Consider the following 17,371-nt stretch of genomic DNA (forward strand, 5'->3'; position numbering starts at 1 on the left):
ATGCTGAAAAAGAATATCCGCAACACTGTCCCACTGTGATACTAGTGGACTAGTGGCCACTGGAGATTCCAGTCACTTTTCATTCTCTCTTTCAATATGAATGGACCAGTGAGACGATCCACAGTCTAATTGGACCCAACTGTCAATGTTGGTCGACTTCGTGATTTTGTCATTCTTGCATTTGTTCCTGCACAGTAATGGCAGTTGTATTGATTCATGAATCCCCATGATGGAACACCACTTCCTCACTCTAAATGTTCTTGAACAAATCTAGTCAATCGTTATGACATGACAGCATAATTCCCTCACAATCCATCTGCCTGTCACAGTTCTATCACGATAACTCCAGATTATAACGGGGTTTCAAGATGAGGTCCTTCTTTAACACACACACACACACACACACACACACACACACACACACACACACACCATGTCACTGCTGCATGGCGTGTAGATTTAGCAGAGCTGTGCGTTGAAGATGTGTCTGCTGCTACATTTTCTGGAGATCACAACACTAAAGGTCTTCGTCCACATGGTTTATGGACACAGTTGTCATTAGCTTGGTGTGGCAATTCCTTACGGTTTTAGCATCAGGTGTGGCATGAGGACCACGAACACCTTGCCGCCATCGCTGAACGAGGGCTGCACATCCCCACACTTCAAACCAAGAAGTGACCTGGGCGCGCTCTTGTAAAGTAAAGTTTCCTGCATTCTCGTCGGCCAACGTTAGAAACTGCTACGGAATATCTTGCAACAAAACACCACGACGTTCCTTAATAAACATCAACTATCACAAAACATGGATATTTAAAACTAGGGAGCGACTCCTCGCCCACTCCATAGATGGCAACGTCCTTACCGCAACGGTAACATCGCTGTCGAGCACTTGCTTGCATGACCGTCCTTGTCTGTCGAGTGCTGTTGACGAGTCGGGGGGGGGGGGGGGGAGAAACTCAGAACTTGGGAGGCCATTCGAAGAGCTACTTGATTGACAAGTAGCAACTCCGATCGGGTAAACTGACAACGGCTGGGAGAGTGGTGTGCTGACCACATGCTGATCCATCTCCGTATCCAGTGACGCCTGTTGGCTGAAGGATGACACGGCGGTCGGTCGGCATCGTTGTCTTTCCTGGTCGGTTCTGAAGGCGTTTGAATTGAGTTACGTGTAGACACATTGAAGCTTCCAGTGCTTTAGCAGACTGATGTGTTGAATTATACTGAGAGATACTGGTGTTATCCTTTCGAAACAAGTCTTTGAATCTGGTCCATGCCTGTGTTCAATTTCGTTTACTTGTGTGAACCGTTTTAAATAAGCGACCTTTTTTGTGAAAAAAGACTACTCATTGCGGGTGTCCGCCGTGTGCCTGGTTGTAAATGAGCAGCCAACCATGTTGCTGGTATGTCAGTGACGTCAGTGACTGTGTCGAGTGGAGAGTTTTGAATCTGGAGAATGCTGCAGAAACGATAGACTGTGGCGTTGTGTAGGAACACCGCAGTAATAACATACTCTCGCAGGGCGCACTTCTAATTTAGTAATAGATTTTGTGCTTTTCTGTCTTTGTGATCTTATTGTTTTCTTTGTTTTTGTGACACACTGCGTATCTTGCACCACAGTCTGGTATTTATTCCTACAAGTGTTGTCCCACTACATAGATGAAGTATGGAAAGCAAAAAGGTATTTACGTTTTACAGTCCCTGCACAAAGAAACATTCTCCCACTATGCATGAATAAGAATGTAAATACGTGAACTTTTTTAATGAAAGTAGTTTCAGCAGTGAAGAGGCAGAAATATTGAACTGGGAAAATAATTGTCGATGTTATTTCGAACTGATAAAGAAAACGAGGTAGAAAGGATAAACTAAAAAGGCCCTGTTTGCTGCCTTCTAAATATCATTTGATGTCAAACTTCCTGGGAGATGTAAACAGTGTGCCAGAGATTGCATGATAATGTCACAATAGTTGAAGGTTTACGGAGAAGACTAAACGTTTCAGTTTGAGGTAAGGGACTCCAGTCCAGAATCGACTGAGTCGAAATTTATTAGCGAAAATCCTACTGATACCTCTGACAGTAGAAAAATGGTACCATTACTGTTGTTGCTAAGATTTTAGGATAAGTAGCTTTCAGAGCCAGGTATGAACACCTGTCCATCTTCGATACTCCAAAACGCATCACTCCTACTGCAAACTCTTCAGTTTACGTATTTTGGGATGAGGCAGTACGGACCAGGACAAGAAAGTAAGTCCAGTAAATATGGGTTCTAAAATGGATACCTTAACTGCAATTGGCACTCGTTCAGTAGGAAGGATGTTTTCACAGTAGGAGAGATGAACAAGTGCTCATACCTCTTAAAGTATGCATTTTAGAGCCCGTATTTACTGAATATTTCTTTCTGGTCTTGGCCCATACTACCACATCTGAATCTTGCTTGTTATGCACTTCTGGCCATTAACATTACTACATCACGAAGATGACGTGCTACAGACGCGAAATTGAACCGACAGGAAGAAGATGCTGTGATATGCAAATGATTAGCTTTTCAGACCATTCACACAAGGTTGGCGCCGGTGGCGACACCTACAATGTGCTGACATGAGGAAAGTTTCCAACAGATTTCTCATACACAAATAGCAGTTGACTGGCATTGCCTGGTGAAACGTTGTTGTGATGCCTCGTGTAAGGAGGAGAAATGCGTACCATCACGTTTCCTACTTTGATAAAGGTCGGATTGTAGCCTATCGCGATTGATGTTTGCTGCTCGCGTTGGTCGAGATCCAATGACTGTTAGCAGAATATGGAATCGGTGGGTTCAGGAGGGTAATACGGAACGCCGTGCTCGATCCCAACGGCTTCGTATCACTAGCAGTCGAGATGACAGGCATCTTATCCGCATGGCTGTAAAGGATCGTGCAAGCACGTCTCGATCCCTGTGTCAACAGATGGGGACGTTTGCAAGACAACAACCATCTGCACGAACAGTTCGACGACGTTTGCAGCAGCATGGACTATCAGCTCGGAAACCGTGGCTGCAGTTACCCTTGACACTGCATCACAGATAGGAGCGCCTGAGTTGGTGTACTCAACGACGAACCTGGGTGCATGAATGGCAAAACGTCATTTTTTCGGATGGATCCAGGTTCTGTTTACAGCATCACGATAGTCGCATCCGTGTTTGGCGACATCGCGGTGAACGCACATTGGAAGCGTGTATTCGTCATCGCCATACTGACGTATCACCCGGCGTGATGGTATGGGGGGGGGGGGGGGTGCCATTGGCTACACGTCTCGGTCACCTCTTATTCGCATTGACGGCACTTTGAACAGTGGACGTTACATTTCAGATGTGTTACGATCCATGGCTCTACCCTTCATTCGATCCCCGTGAAGCCCTACATTTCAGCAGGATAATGTACGACCGCATCTTGCATGTCCTGTACGGGCCTTTGTGGATACAGAAAATGTTAGACTGCTGCCCTGGTCAGCACATTCTCCAGAACTCTCACCAATTGAAAACGTCTGGTCAACGGCGGCCGAGCAGCTGGATCGTCTCAATACGCCAGTCACACTATTCTTGATGAACTGTTGTACTGTGTCGATGCTGCATGGGCAGCTGTACCTGCACACGCCATCCAAGCTCTGTTTGGCTCAATGCCCAGGCGTATCAAGACCGTTATTAGTGTCAGAGGTGGTTGTACTGGGTACTGATTTCTCAGGATGTATGCACCCAAATTGAGTGAAAATGTAATCATGTGTCAGTTCTAGTATAATATATTTGTCCAATGAATACCTGTTTATCATCTGGATTTCTTCTTGGTGTACCAATTTTAATGGCCATTAGTGAACTATCTGAGTAGCATCAGCACCGGTACACGTATTCCACCGTCAGAGATATCAGAACGATTTTCGCTTATGAGTCTAGACATCGTCGGTAAAATGTAGAAAATTCAGTCACGCTATATCATGCCTTCCTCTCTGGCCACCTGTCATCGACGTTATCGGTCGCTCTGGTGGCAGGGAAAATCGGCGCCCGGCTCACTTCCCACGAGGCATTGGGGGGGGGGGGGGCATTGGAGTGGCTACGGCGATGGTCAACACGCAGACAGCGCCGCTAATGGTGTGATGTCGTATTCAGCTGAGATAACGTCCTCTGGTGAGTGCTGACTGCTAGGTGCCGTCGCGTCTGTTGTCCCTGGCAGTTTAGCACGCTCTGATCGAAGCAGCAGTCCAATCTCTCCCCCCCCCCCCCTCCCCTCTACGGAAAACCTAAACCTGGATGGCTCAGTCCGGCTATGAACAGTCATCCTCCCATATGAGAGTCACATTACTTCTCGACATTTTCTCCTTTGAGGGATGGACACTTGGTCCAGCGATCTCCAGCTTTTCATCCCATTGGGAAAATAGCGTCTGCCAAAATACTCACTGAGTGCACAATCACTTCCTCATTTCATAAAATTTTATTCGTAACAAGCCAAAGTTTCAAGTTAGGGAACAGGGAAAAGTTACTTGGCACAAAATCTGGTGGATAGAGTGGACGAGGGACCAGTTCAAAACCCAGTTCACGCACTTTTGCCACTTTCATTATTGATATGGGGAATGTTGCATTATCCTGCTGAAAGAATACTTTTTTGCGTGGCAATGTTGGTCTCTCTTCAGCCAGCGCAAGTTTCAGACGATCCAACAATGAAGTATAATAGGGTCCAGCCACGGTTCTGCTTTCTCCCAAGTAATCTATGAAGATTATTCCTTGGAATCCCAAAAAACAGTGGCCATCACCTTAACGGCTGACAATATGCTCTTAGCCTTGTTAGGCGGAGTTTCAGCAGCCTTCGTCCATTGTTTTGACATGACGTTCTGACTCTGGTGAGTACCTGAGCCAGATTTCATCAGCAGTTGCACGTCGGCGCAAGAAGTCTTGAGGATTGCGATTAAACATCGCCAGACGTTGTGTTGAAATGTTGTACCGAGTGCGCTTTTGGTCGACTGTGAGTAATCGCGGCATCCACCTTGCAGATAGCTGGTTCATGACTAATACTCCATGCAGAATACTATGCACGCCCTCAGTTGGGGGGAGAGGGGGAGGGCGGCGGCTTACTGAAACGATGAGGGGGAAGGACTAATTATTTATCGCACCGTACTGGTTTTAGCGGAACGAAAACGGGACGCCCTGTAAACTACACAAGCGAATTTCGTCCAAATTTTGATAGCCAGACGAAGGATGGGAAGTGGAAAAATGCCGTATCAAATTCACCAGCGTGAGTTCCAGTCCCCCCCCCCCCCCCCTCCCCCCTTCGCGGGTCCACGGGTAAGAAGAGGCCCGAGGTATTACTGTCTGTTGTAAGAGGCGACTAAAATGAGTCTCACACGTTTAGGCCTTTGTGTGATGGCCCTCTGTAGGGTTTGGCCTCCATTCTTCAAAATTGGGGAAGGGCGCCTTACATGGTGCATCTTGTCCACTGTGCCTTGTGATCTGTAGCCCACTTTCTCGTCGTCGCATTGCAGTCCCACTCATTCTCCATCTCTTGGGCTAGGACACCTTCCTGCTTGCCTTTTCCACCATGCACTATGTGGTGTCGCTTCCTGCGCTGACTATGACCATGGACTTGTTTGCACCTGATATCTAGCACACAGGGATCGCTCTGCTGATACCTGCACCGCTAACTCCCCACGTATGCCAAGGAGCATCTGGACTCCTGACGATGGCCATCCTGCCAGGTGGCCTTTGCTGCGGCTGGGTGGCGCCCATGGGGAGGGCCCCTGTTGGGAATGGGCGGCATCAGGGCAGATTGCGCATGAAGTGTACCACGTCATCAGTTACTGGTGATCAAACACCAGCAGTCTCTAAGCGCTCTAAGTCTCACTACAGTGCAAGGAAGTTCGCACCTAAATCATTCCCCTACCAGGCCACACCATGGGAGGAATGCCAGGCTAAGGATGGCAGCGAATCTTACTCACTCTGGTACCTTGTATGTACAAGAACTGATGGCGTCTCCTTTGTTTTGAAGAAGACAGTTTTTTGTAGACCATTTAGAGGAAAAGTTTGGAGAGGTGGACGTGTTGTCCAAAATGTGGTCAGGGTCAGTCCTCTACCCAGACCAGGGCATTACTCGCTTGTGACAAGCTGGAGGCTGTTTCTGTTACCATCACGCTCTACAACCTAAATATGGTCCAGGGTATTATATTCCACAGGGACCTTCTTTTGCAGTCTTGACGACGAGCTGCGCGACGTGGCATTCATTTTATCTGGCGCGCCCATCAGAGTCTGAGGGATAATCAGGTTGCCTCCAGTGCCTTCATCTTGGCCTTCAAGGGTGACATTGCCCGAGAAGGTCAAGGTGATGGTCTATAGCTGTTATGTAAAGCCATATATGCGGTGCTTTAAGTGCTGGAAGTTTGGCCATATGTCTTCCCACGCCTCCATCGCCACATGTCGAGATTGTGGACGTCCATCACATCCCAATACCCCAAGTACCCCGCCTCCCATATGTGTCAACTGTGGGGAGCATCATTCCCTTTGCTCGCCAGACTGCAGGATTTTACAGTGCAAAAGGGAAATCAAGGAATACAAGACTGGACCGACTGATCTACACTGAGGCTAAGAAACAATTTGAGCGTCTACATCCTGTGGTTATGACTTCGTTTACACCGTCACTACGTGAACAGTTGTAGCCCCATCTGTTCCACGAATTACAGTCGGCTCTCTGAGCCGGAAGACTGCACCTGCCCCCTTCATGGTAGGGGCCTGTTCCTATCTCAGGAGAACTACCCTCTCCCCCCAACCATCAGGGACACCAGCCGGAGAAGCGTAAGTCTTCTTCGGCACCTCTCGCTAGGAAGGGGTCCCTTGGGTCACTCCCTCCCCAGGTTTCTGCTAGTGGGAAAGATGACTCTCGTCAGTGGCTGAAGTGCCCACAAGCAGCTGGTCGTAGGGCTTTACGATCATCCTCAGTCCCGGAGACTGAATCAGACAAACCCTCCCAGCCAGAGAAATCCACGGAGCAGCGAGAGAAATCCAAAAAGAAGACCCCCAAGACCAAGGGACTTGCGGTGTCACCCACACCACCGCTACCTACAAGCTTTGCTTCTGAGGATGAGGTGGCGATTCTGGCGTCCGCTGAGGACCTAGATCTCGCGGGACCCTCACACCATGGATACAGACTGCTAAGGAAAGAAATCGGTGGCAGCAGATGACCCTGAGGTGTAAACAAATGAAATATGACAAATTAACTGTTTGGGACTTTTTTCTTACTTTTATGGCGAAAGTTTGCTGCCTGACAAATTTCTTAATTCTACGTCAACGGGAACTTATCTGTAGGTTTTGATGAGTGAGTTTGAGTATCGTATTTTAATATGTGAAGCAAATGGCCATATCTTTTGATTGCATTGACTTAGCAGCATAAGTGTTCTGTTTCCCTTTTCGGGGCTTAGCTGCTTCACGCATAACAACTTGAACTTGTGTGATCTTTAACAGTCAAATGGGCTTCCTTCGTATGAAGTACTATCAATTCAGGACATTTCGACAACAACCAACGATAGGAAAGGAAATAGTGTCAAAAACATCTACACTTTGTATACCGTTATGTATGTACAGGGTCACAGTTTTTGAACTATATGAAAAAACGTAAATTAGTTACAAACTAGGGCGTGCACCCACTTTATTCAACATGTAAACGTCACGACAGATATTCGGATTTGGGTTATGACGTGTTCCATCTGCCTGCCACCATTGGCGATGATGTGGCGCATACAAGTAGCAAACTTCTGCATGATCCGCTAAAGTGTCGGAACATCGATGCTGCCGATGACGTCCTGAATGGCTGTTTTCAGCTCACCAATGGTTTTGGAGTTATTGCTATCACCTTGTCGTTAATGTAACGCCCACAAAAAGGAGTCGCATGTGTTCAGAGAGTATGGCGGCCATACCAGTGGCCTCTGGGTACCCGAGAGCCGGAATGCGGTCCCCAAAGTGCTCTTGCAGGGCATCACTCTCCTGCTTTGATGGGGTCGAGCTCCGTCTTGCATGAACCACACATTGTCGAAATCAAGGTCGCTTTGGATAATGGTGATGAGATAATCTTCCAAAACCTTCACGTACCGTTCGATGGTCACCGTGCCATCAAGGAATATCGCACCGACTATTCCGTGACCGGACATTGCACACCACACAGTCGCCCGTTGAGGGATGAAGTGACTTCTCGATCACGAAACGCGGATTCTCAGTCTCCCAAGTGCAGCAATTTTGCTTATTGACGAACCCATCCAAATGAATGTGGGCTTCGTCGCTAAACCAAACCATACTCCACATACTAATTTCCATCATGCCCTGCGGCCAACCGTCGGGTTTGAACGTCCTAAAGCAAACCGTTCAGAACTTAAGACGATTTTATTTCATATTGTTCAATAGTTATCACCCTGTATGAACGCATGTACTGGCGTTTCACTGCTGGCTCCAATCAGCCACCGATGACCTAATTTCGGTATACTTAATCTCTTTCTAGCGTTTCCGACACTGGGGAGACACAACCCACAAGATAGCGGTTTGCACAAACACAAATCGCGGTAGTATCCGCACAGAAGGTGTAAAAGGCCGGAGCTGCGATTTGTACTCAGAGGATTCATGTGGAAAGGTTTCCAGTGTAATGATGGCCATACGACGGGACTGCATGGGACATTCCAGTTCGTGAGGGAATTCAGTATTCCGAGACGATCCACAGTGTCAAGAGTGCTGAGAATACCAAATTTCAGGCATTAGCTCACGACTGACAACGCAGTGGCCGACAGTCTTCACTTAACGCCTAAGACGAGCGGGGTTTGCGTAGAAAAATGGCTCAAATGGCTCTGAGCACTATGGGAATTAACATCTGATGTCATCAGTCCCCTAGAACTTAGAACTACTTCAACCTACGTCACACACATCCATGCCCGAGGCAGCATTCGAACCTGCGACCGGAGCGGTCGCGCGGTTCCAGACTGAAGTGCCTAGAACCGCTCGGCCACACCGGCCGGCATTTGCGTAGAATTGTCAGTGCTAACAGACAAGCAATACTTCATGAAATAACCACAGAAATCAATGTGGGACGAACGACGAACGCATCAGTCAGGACAGTATGCCGAAATTTGGCGTTAATGGGAAATGGCAACAGAAGACCGAAGCGAGGGCCTTCGCTAAAAGCACGACATCACCTGCAGCGCCTCTCCTGGATTCGTGGCCGTATCAGTTGGACACTAAACGACTGGAAAACTCTGGCCTGGTCAGATGAGGCCCACTGATGGTGGGGCTAGTGTGTGGCGCAGACCCCCAGGAAGCAGCGGACCCAAGCTGCCAACAAGGTGCTGTACAAGGCCGTGCTGGCTCCATAATGGTGTGGGGTGCGTTTACGTCAAATGAACAGATCACTGACTGGAAGTGGAGACTATCTGCAGCCATTCATGTACCCCATATTCCCAAACAAAGGTGGCAGTTGTAATGGTTCGTTATTTACGTGACCATTACGGCACTCCAGCCCCAGTTCTCGATACCAATAATATCGTACTACTTTTCTTCGACATATTTTTGTGACAAAATTCACATTTGGTTTTATAAATGAATAGGTACTCTGATGTATCGCTATATTACAGTGATATGGTTCTTCCGTGTATTCATTTCTGTGAGACTGTAATAATCTTTGACTTACTTGTAACCGCATTGGCGCGAATGCGCACAGAGCAGTCTTCGTTTCACTTTGCAGAAGTTAAGTTGTTATTTCGCTTTGTAAAAGAACGGCCAAGTCTTGTGTTTGGTTAAATATATGAAGATTGATTCAAAACTGTTTTCTTGATAATGTGGCTATTAAGAAGACGTATATGTGAATTTACAAGAAATTTAATAAAAATGTAAATCGTGAGCAGCAAGTCACAAATTATTTCTACCATACCATTGTTCTAATATGGGATTGTTTGATCATTAAGGATTTCCTGAAAAACGCATTTGTTAGGTCTTCAAATATTGCTAAAATACAGATCTGGACCTTCTATCAGTCAAAGTGGAATCACCCTAGAATCAACATAACAAAGTCGACGAAATCTACGTGGGAATCCATTCAAGATAAGTGCCAAAATTAACGTCTTTTTTTACACTGACTTCTTTATTTCCATTCTGACGATACCATCCACAGTCAATAACTTTGTTGTTGCCCTATAAAGCGAACATATGCTGCGTGAGCAACATTATTAATCTGATTTCTAACCTGCTTTGCAAGAAGTGGTATTGTTAGACAGTGTTCCGTGTTACTAGGCTACAATTGTTCACAACTGGTTCGAACATTCTGGTGAATTCGAGCTATTGATTTGGGACGTAATCGAGAGATCAGTTCGTGAAAGAAGTTATGCACCGGCATCACTTTTACAACTAAGAACGGCTATAGAGGCAATATTTCCTTCCGGCGAGGTGTTGAGTCCGTGCCACATCGAGCTGTTGCACTCCACCTGGCAAGAGGAAGTTCGATACGGTACTGGGGTGGTGGGTGGTATAAGACGACTTTTGTCCCCTCAGTGTGTTGTGACAGACACGAATAAATTGCCAGGCTTTGCTTCACTGTTGCTTATGATCTGGGTGGACTCCCGAGATGAAACTTGCTGATTCCGCTCAGCTTTTTATGTGCAGCAGCTTAGTTGCTGAAAAAGTACTCGGTATACAGCAGACTGATCACATTTTGCTGTCGTAGTAGTTCATACCACCCCCATGAACCATGGACCTTGCCGTTGGTGGGGAGGCTTGCGTGCCTCAGCGATACAGATGGCCGTACCGTAGGTGCAACCACAACGGAGGGGTATCTGTTGAGAGGCCAGACAAACGTGTGGTTCCTGAAAAGGGGCAGCAGCCTTTTCAGTAGTTGCAGGGGCAACAGTCTGGATGATTGACTGATCTGGCCTTGTAACATTAACCAAAACGGCCTTGCTGTGCTGGTACTGCAAACGGCTGAAAGCAAGGGGAAACTACGGCCGTAATCTTTCCCGAAGGCATGCAGCTTTACTGTATGATTAAATGATGATGGTGTCCTCTTGGGTAAAATATTCCGGAGGTAAAATAGTCCCCCATTCGGATCTCCGGGCGGGGACTACTCAGGAGAAAGAAAACTGGCGTTCTACGGATCGGAGCGTGGAATGTCAGATCCCTTAATCGGGCAGGTAGGTTAGAAAATTTAAAAAGGGAAATGGATAGGTTAAAGTTAGATATAGTGGGAATTAGTGAAGTTCGGTGGCAGGAGGAACAAGACTTCTGGTCAGGTGACTACAGGGTTAAAAACACAAAATCAAATAGGGGTAATGCAGGAGTAGGTTTAATAATGAATAAAAAAATAGGAGTACGGGTAAGCTACTACAAACAGCATAGTGAACGCATTATTGTGGCCAAGATAGACACAAAGCCAATGCCTACTACAGTAGTACAAGTTTATGTGCCAACTAGCTCTGCAGATGATGAAGAAATTGATGAAATGTATGATGAGATAAAAGAAATTATTCAGGTAGTGAAGGGAGACGAAAATTTAATAGTCCTGAGTGACTGGAATTCGTCAGTAGGAAAAGGGAGAGAAGGAAACATAGTAGGTGATTATGGATTGGGGCTAAGAAATGAAAGAGGAAGCCGTCTGGTAGAATTTTGCACAGAGCATAACTTAATCATAGCTAACACTTGGTTCAAGAATCATAAAAGAAGGTTGTATACATGGAAGAATCCTAGAGATACTAAAAGGTATAAGATAGATTATATAATGGTAAAACAGAGATTTAGGAATCAGGTTTTAAATTATAAGACATTTCCAGGGGCAGATGTGGACTCTGGCCACAATCTATTGGTTATGACCTGTAGGTTAAAACTGAAGAAACTGCAAAAAGGTGGGAATTTAAGGACATGGGATCTGGATAAGCTGAAAGAACCAGAGGTTGTACAGAGTTTCGAGGAGAGCATAAGGGAACAATTGACAGCAGTGGGGGAAAGAAACACAGTAGAAGAAGAATGGGTAGCTCTGAGGGATGAAGTAGTGAAGGCAGCAGAGGATAAAGTAGGTAAAAAGACGAGGGCTGCTAGAAATCCTTGGGTAACAGAAGAAATATTGAATTTAATTGATGAAAGGAGAAAATATAAAAATGCAGTAAATGAAGTAGGCAAAAAGGAATACAAATGTCTCAAAAATGAGATCGACAGGAAGTGCAAAATGGCTAAGCAGGGATGGCTAGAGGACAAATGTAAGGATGTAGAAGCTTATCTCACTAGGGGTAAGATAGATACTGCCTACAGGAAAATTAAAGAGACCTTTGGAGAGAAGAGAACCACGTGTATGAATATCAAGAGCTCAGATGGCAACCCAGTTCTAAGCAAAGAAGGGAAGGCAGAAACGTGGAAGGAGTATATAGAAGGTTTATACAAGGGCGATGTACTTGAGGACAATATTATGGAAATGGAAGAGGATGTAGATGAAGACGAAATGGGAGGTAAGATACTGCGTGAAGAGTTTGACAGAGCACTGAAAGACCTGAGTCGAAACAAGGCCCCCGGAGTAGACAACATTCCATTAGAACTACTGACGGCCTTGAGAGAGCCAGTCATGACAAAACTCTACCAGCTGGTGAGCAAGATGTATGAGACAGGTGAAACACCCTCAGACTTCAAGAAGAATATAATAATTCCAATCCCAAAGAAAGCAGGTGCTGACAGATGTGAAAATTACCGAACTATCAGTTTAATAAGTCACAGCTGCAAAATACTAATGCGAATTCTTTACAGACGAATGGAAAAACTGGTAGATGCGGACCTCGGGGAGGATCAGTTTGGATTCCGTAGAAATGTTGGAACACGTGACGCAATACTGACCTTACGACTTATCTTAGGAGAAAGATTAAGAAAAGGCAAAGCTACGTTTCTAGCATTTGTAGACTTAGAGAAAGCTTTTGACAATGTTGACTGGAATACTCTCTTTCCAATTCTAAAGTTGGCAGGGGTAAAATACAGGGAGCGAAAGGCTATTTACAATTTGTAAAGAAACCAGATGGCAGTTATTAGAGTCGAGGGTCATGAAAGGGAAGCAGTGGTTGGGAAAGGAATGAGACAGGGTTGTAGCCTCTCCCCGATGATATTCAATCTGTATATTGAGCAAGCAGTAAAGGAAACAAAAGAAAAATTTGGAGTAGGTATTAAAATTCATGGAGAAGTAGTAAAAACTTTGAGGTTCGCCGATGACATTGTAATTCTGTCAGAGACGGCAAAGGACTTGGAAGAGCAGTTGAACGGAATGGACAGTGTCTTGAAAAGAGGATATAAGATGAACATCAACAAAAGCAAAACGAGGATAATGGAATGTATTCAAATTAAATCGGGTGATGCTGAGGCAATAAGATTAGGAAATGAGACACTTAAAGTAGTAAAGGAGTTTTGCTATTTAGGAAGTAAAATAACTGATGATGGTCGAAGTAGAGAGGATATAAAATGTAGACTGGCAATGGCAAGGAAAGCGTTTCTGAAGAAGAGAAATTTGTTAACATCGAATATAGATTTATGTGTCAGGAAGTCGTTTCTGAAAGTATTTGTTTGGAGTGTAGCCATGTATGGAAGTGAAACATGGACGATAACTAGTTTGGACAAGAAGAGAATAGAAGCTTTCGAAATGTGGTGCTACAGAAGAATGCTCAAGATTAGATGGGTAATTCACATAACTAATGAGGAAGTATTGAATAGGATTGGGGAGAAGAGAAATTTGTGGCACAACTGGACTAGAAGATGGGATTGGTTGGTAGGACATGTTTTGAGGTATCAAGGGATCACAAATTTAGCATTGAAGGGCAGCGTGGAGGGTAAAAATCGTAGAGGGAGACCAATAGATGAATACACTAAGCAGATTCAGAAGGATGTAGGTTGCAGTAGGTACTGGGAGATGAAGAAGCTTGCACAGGATAGAGTAGTATGGAGAGATGCATCAAACCAGTCTCAGGACTGAAGACGACAACAACAACAGTAGTTCATAAATCTTGTCATGACAAATTTGGATCCTGTTTTGGCAGCTTGTATCTTATGGTACAATCACTTTCTGGTCCTAAATGTTCAACGCAGCCTGCGGAAATTGACGAGCCGTGTTTGCAGAGAAACAGGCGTTGGTGACGATTTTTACAAAAACTGTAACGTTCTGTTGCACACAAACTCCTGCAACTTTTGTAGCCACACTGGACTCGCATTCGGGAGGACGACGGTTTAATCCCGCGTCCGGCCATCCTAATTTAGGTTTTCCGTGATTTCCCTAAATCGTTCCAGGCAAATGCCGGATGGTTCCTCTGAAAGGGCGCGGCCGATTTCCTTCCCTGTCCTTCCCTAATGCGAAGAGACCTATGACCTCACTGTTTGGTCTCTTCCCCCAGAAACCAACAAACTAACTTTTGTAGCCAGATAAGCCCAGATGGAGCATTTACCATACACGATGCCGTTCTGTCATTCGTCCATCGCGCTTCTTTGTTTCTTCCGCTGATATTGTTGATGTTAAATGCGTTATGCACGGCCCAGAAATACTCGCCTTCTTCCAATGCGCCGCAAGTAAACTAAAAGACTGGATACCTCTGGCTATACTTTCTACTGGCAATGGACTGTGCGCATGCAGAAGTGTATTCATAATGTTTTTGAACTACGAACTGCAGCCACATGTTCGGCAACGCTGCCGCCCATTGTAAACTCCGGGCCGAAAGTGTTGGACGAAATGGTGAAACCGCGTGTGGTTCACAAACTCTTGTTTGTATTCCGCAACGGATAAATAATCAAAGGAAAGGGAATTTGGGCTTTCTTGATGCGTTCTGCCTTTTTCTTTTTTTCTCTTTTTTCAGGTAAGCGAGTTACTTGCGAAACTGTAACGTGTGTACTGAATACACTCCTTTTTTCAGAATGGTGAAACACGATTTTGAATACATAGTTTAAAAGCACTTCATCTGAGAATGGGTGAGACCAATACCCATACGAAAAACGGTACACCGGTTACAACCAGACTGGTATTCGCTCTTCAGTTTTTATCCACTGGTGATTCATACAGATGCCTGATGTGCCTTTTTAAAGTATACTTGTCATCGATGCGCCTCTTTAAAATAAGACAGTAGGCAAGCTGCTTCCCGCGAACGCAGAAGCACATGTGATAAAGCTGAAGAGTTTATAAGTCTTATGAAAAGTCTTATGACCTATGGTTCAGAACTCATCTTTGCAAGACGGTACGAACGAGACTACCCTTCAGGTTTCGATACTTGGGCTTATTACTTTGTGTGTTCCACAGCTCTGGTCGTAGCTATACACATCACATTTATGGAATTCATAGTTCATTTCATTGTCTCCTTTACTCACTTTTACCGGGTGGTTACGATTAACCAGCAACGTGGTATAGTGGTTATGGCACTAATCTGTTGCATGGAGGGTCGTGACTTCAAAACTCACCTGGACTGTACAGTTTTCAACTTACATTTACCAAGAAAAATAAACATAAAACTTAAAACTGCATTTACTGCCAAGGAATAAAGCTGTACAATAAATTACCTAAGGAGATTAAAGAAATTGCAAAAATACAATTATTTAAAAAGGCAGCTAAAAAGTATCTGTTATGCAATACATTTTATACATTGAAGGACTACTTAGATAAAACAGAATAGGGATTTGATAAAAAAATGTTAAACAAATTAATATTATTATTATTATTACTATTATTATAAAACATCCGACATTCCACATAACACCTACACTTTTTGTTTCCTTTCTAGAAACTCTCCCCAGAAGATATGTATAGCGCAATACTAACACCTCTTCCTCTTTCTGAGCTCAACATCTCACTCATTATGGACGGATGCTGACTCAATTTTTTCAGGATAGTAATTGGGAAGGTGCGGTACAGAAAATGGCCCAGAGATCACCTGTGTGTGTGTGTGTGTGTGTGTGTGTGTGTGAAGTGTTATGAAACAATGTGTGTATAGTGTATGCAGTGACTGATTGTGAGCTATGAGTGAACAGTGGGGCATTACATTATTTAATAAGTTATTCGTAAAACAAAAAATATTGTATACCAGGAGTAAAATCTAATGGTTGTCTCTAACTAAAAGTCTGTAAATGTATATGTATACGAATTAGCACATTTTAAATTGGTCTAAACTTGTAAATATTTTGACATGTCCTGTATCCTTGTAAAAAGCGATCTACGGATGAATAAAGCTTCCACTCCTACTAAAAAAAAACCCGAGTTCAAAGTGCTGAAACGCAGGCTGTGTACATGAGAGGACAGTGAAGTATTACAGGTGTGTTCATTGATCGGTGCGTTCGCAGGGTATGCTGAAAAAATAGTTCCACGTTCTGCCACAAGGTGAAAATATTGCGCTGTAAGCAGTCAGAATGTGGAATGTTTCCTGTTTTGACGTCACTATGCTGTTGGTCACTTCTAGTGGCGCATATTATTGATTTCTTATCAGAAGTGACTGTAGGTGTAAAGGTTAAGCGGGTTGAAGGCACACGTCATCGGGGTTCAGGTAGAAGGGGACTCATCAGTGAAGGCAATTCTGTCCGGTCAATGAGGGCGTATTTGGAGATGCCCCGGACAGCAATGAGATACCAAACTGGCTGTCGCCCACCATACGCCACAACCAGGAGTGATGATCTGGGGTGGCATTTCCTTTCATAGCAGGAGCCCTTTCGTTCTCATAGGCCGCACTCACAGCACAGGGGTACGTCGGGATATTGCCCTTCATGGCAAGACATCGTGGGCTTACGTTTCAGCGAGATAGTACCCGCCCACACGAGCGAGAATTTCTAATGCAAGTCTTCATGCTTTGCCAAACCCTTCCTTGGCCAGAAGAGCGCCGGATCTCCCGCAGTTCAGAACGTATGGAACATTGGGACAGACTCGTCCAACCAGCTCGGGAATTTAAAGCGCCAATTAGACAGAATTTGGTACGATATTCCTCTGAAAGGTATCCAACAACTCTGCCAATAAATGCCAAGCGGAATAACTGCTCGTGTAAGGACCAGAGGTGGAGGAACGCATTACCGACTTGCTCGGTTCGTGAAACTCTTTCTCTTCATCCATTTTTTTTTTTTTTTTTTTGATTTGTAATCATTCGCTTGTTGGTATGTGTACATCACATCTATCGATTTCCGTCCCATGTGTCAACAGGCAGGGGTGACATGCGCGAGTAATGGGAGTGCTGTCGAGTCACGTACAGCCGTTAGGCAAATCCCTGAACCGTTCCTCGCTCTTTGGCTGCGCTGTTACGACCTTGGCACGGGCGCTCTGTCTGTTTTTCAGCAGCCGATGACGTCACAGGCGAGGACTGTGCGCGGGTTCCGAGAAGAATTGGACGAGGAAAGCGGAGCGCTTTCGATGTATCGC

At 45.1% G+C, this 17,371-nt stretch overlaps 1 protein-coding gene across 1 annotated transcript in view; it reads left to right on the forward strand.

Moving 5' to 3' along the window:
• The window catches only part of LOC126293287 (tenascin-X-like), a 126,877-nt gene that overhangs the window by 77,166 nt on the left and 32,340 nt on the right, over positions 1-17,371 (forward strand). The gene's annotated exons all lie outside the window — the stretch shown is intronic.

The sequence above is a fragment of the Schistocerca gregaria genome, chromosome 10, assembly GCF_023897955.1.
Source record: "Schistocerca gregaria isolate iqSchGreg1 chromosome 10, iqSchGreg1.2, whole genome shotgun sequence".
NCBI classification, from domain to species: Eukaryota; Metazoa; Arthropoda; class Insecta; order Orthoptera; family Acrididae; genus Schistocerca; species Schistocerca gregaria.